Here is a 2,888-nt window from a genome sequence, read left to right on the forward strand (position 1 = left end):
TTGTACAAAACAACAACAATAACAAAAACCAACAACAAAACAACAAAACTCAGGATGGTGATGCTTCCATAAAAGTATTTATGGAGCGTGTCATCAAATTCTGAGTGTTTCCAGTAAAAAGAGAAGAGGAATAGATCTGGGAAAGCTGTAACTGTTCTGTCTCTACTATTGCAATACCTGTTGTTGAGTAAATTGATATGCTTGAGAGAAATGGGGGAAGAATTATGAAAAAGACACAGAAATTATTAACTTTATTTACTTTTTTTTAATTATTTTACCAATAATTCATTTTTAAAAGGACAGGTAAGACCTCGGTGTTGGAGGAAGAGCTTCAAAAAGTAATTGTAAAGTTGTAACCCTTTCTGTATTCTTCTTTTTATTTGAGGCATCACTAATCATTTAGGTCAATGTTTTGAAGTTGATTACTATGGAAAAAGGACTTCCACTGCACTGAGATTCTCCATTTCATCAGCTGTTTTCCATGTTGAAGAAATAAATCTGGAATGTCAGTTTGAATGGTAAATATATGATTATGGAAAAGAGAATTTTCTAAATTTGCACTACTCTTCCTCTAAGTATATTATTTAAAATTTTCTAAAAGATAGCAAATTTCTGGAAAGATTTTGAGTAGCTCCAAGGAAAAAGATGCTATAATTGTTCAGTCTCAAAAAGAAAATATCCATAGAGTGAATCTAAATCATTTGGAATATCAAGCAATATTTTGTGAATTCTTTGTTTTTTGTAACATACACATAAATCTGTGAGGATGAAGATGCTTGAGTATGGATGCATAAGTGCCCATGTAAACTTACTAAGAAAGAAAATATGAAAAATTAATTATTAGTTTAATATTTAAAAAGTGAAGTTATTTCATTCCAAAGTATTATTACTATTAATTTAGTTTTATATTAAGAAATGAGAAAATAAGAATATTGGGGGATTGATTGCATGAGTATATATGAAAATACAGATATAAAACACAACTTAGCAATGAGAGATATTTAATTGCAGAGAGAAGATAATACAGATTTCTAGGCACAATTAAATTGAGGATAAAATTTTACACGAGGACACTTTGAAAAGTTGCTGTTGCTTACCCCAGAACTCTCCATAAGAAGACAAGACAATTTGTACAATTTAACATGGTTTCAGCAAGGCAAGTTGCTGTCAGTAACATTTTGAATTTACATCACACATTAACTTACAGGACTGTCTCTGCTTGTAACCGCATGGAAACCAGCCAAGAAGAATTGTTTCTTACAGCTATCTTCCTCAGTAGCTTCCAGCTTCTTCCAGCTTTGCTCTGTCACTCAGCTGTGAATCCAGCACCTGGATCTCTGTGAGGACATCTATATAAAACAAAGGACTGCTGGTTTAGTGAGAACTACCGGTGTCACAGGCCTGGTCCACTACCCTTGCAGTAAGTAACCAACCAACCATTTAACCTAAAGAGATTAGAAAGCATGAGTCATTCTAACTTCAGGTCATCTATTATTCCCAATCATAGCAGGTTATTTATGTCTTTGGATCTCCCCTAGCACTTTGTTAGTATATGAAATTGTTAGGTAGCTTACAGTAGTGAGACTCCAGAGAAAATAAACTGCTACTGTGGTAAGCATTACAGTATAGACATTGCTAATTATTTATTTCCTGCTGTTAAGTAGAAAACAGGCTTGACTGCCCTCACAACAGCTGCAGCATTACAATGTGTGAAACACTGTGAACTTTATGTGCTAACTCTCCCGAAGAGCTCAGGGGGCAATGGTATTACAAGCAGGTAGACTAGTTGTCAGAAGAGCCTTCTGAAGAGTCCTAGTACACCAGCAGCAATTAATGCAGGTGGTATTTCAGACAAGGGAGCTAATGAGCTTTAATATGCATGCAGGTGAGGGAGTGCTGAATCAGTAGAGCCATTAATGAACCTATGACAGCCTAATTAGCTACAATTTAAAATCTATGGAATCTAATCAGAAGAGCTGAACACTACTGCAAATCTGTGTATGAATGAGTCTTTCTAAATACTCCAATCTGTTGCTTAGTCACTGATTGATAGTAATTGCTTTTTTTCCTCTATTGTGTATAGGAAAATGCTCAATTTTGTTCTGATAGAGGAGGACACAACATTGAAGTTAAATGCCTGAAATGTTTGACTGCTTAAGTTTTAATCAGGAGTTGTTTTAAAAAAATCAAAGTAAAATTAATTTCTAGCTCTGAATATAGATGATTAAAAATACACCACCAACTTTTCATGTATTTGGCTGACGGAGATTATATGCTAGTTAATCAACTCCAAATAGCTTATATGAATTTAAAGAAAGAACTAAGCTGAAATGGCATAAAATACACACATTAATACAAGAACTTCTTTATATAGGAATCTTATTAAACTTCTTAGATAAATGATTTTTAATACATCTGAAAAAGAATTTTTCTTTAAAAGAACAATAGTATCTCCTGAATGCTGTTATTGAAAAATTCAACAGTAATAAGAAACTTACTATGATCTATTATGTTTTTCTTTTGCAGAATCACTGTGGTAAAGAGTATTCAGTACTGCACAAAGCAGGGGAGATGTACAACACAACTAAAGGATATGTGCAGTACTTTCAGTGAGATATGAAATATTATAAAATAAAGCTTGAAATACCTGAAAGAGTATGACTTATTCCTTCTCTTAATGGCTCAGATCTTAGTATTCTATGCAGATGATATCCGTACAAATATTAATTTAGTAGTCAGCTACCAATTTTTTGCAATAGTAAAATAGGCAGATATGTATTCAATTTGTGAGAAGGAAATTACTGAAGAAATGAGATCTTTTTTTGTCTGAATCCACCTAATGCTATATGTAACCATCTTTAGTATCCTCAGTAAAAGTTACTGTGCAA

The 2,888-nt window shown here is 33.0% G+C and overlaps 1 long non-coding RNA gene across 1 annotated transcript; it reads left to right on the forward strand.

The window, feature by feature from the left end:
- Positions 391–2,638, forward strand: LOC110393089. Its single transcript, XR_002434785.1, has 3 exons — positions 391–518; positions 1,208–1,420; positions 2,527–2,638. It is a non-coding gene; the product is annotated as an uncharacterized LOC110393089 (long non-coding RNA).

The sequence above is a fragment of the Numida meleagris genome, chromosome 2 (assembly GCF_002078875.1).
Source record: "Numida meleagris isolate 19003 breed g44 Domestic line chromosome 2, NumMel1.0, whole genome shotgun sequence".
Taxonomy (NCBI): Eukaryota; Metazoa; Chordata; class Aves; order Galliformes; family Numididae; genus Numida; species Numida meleagris.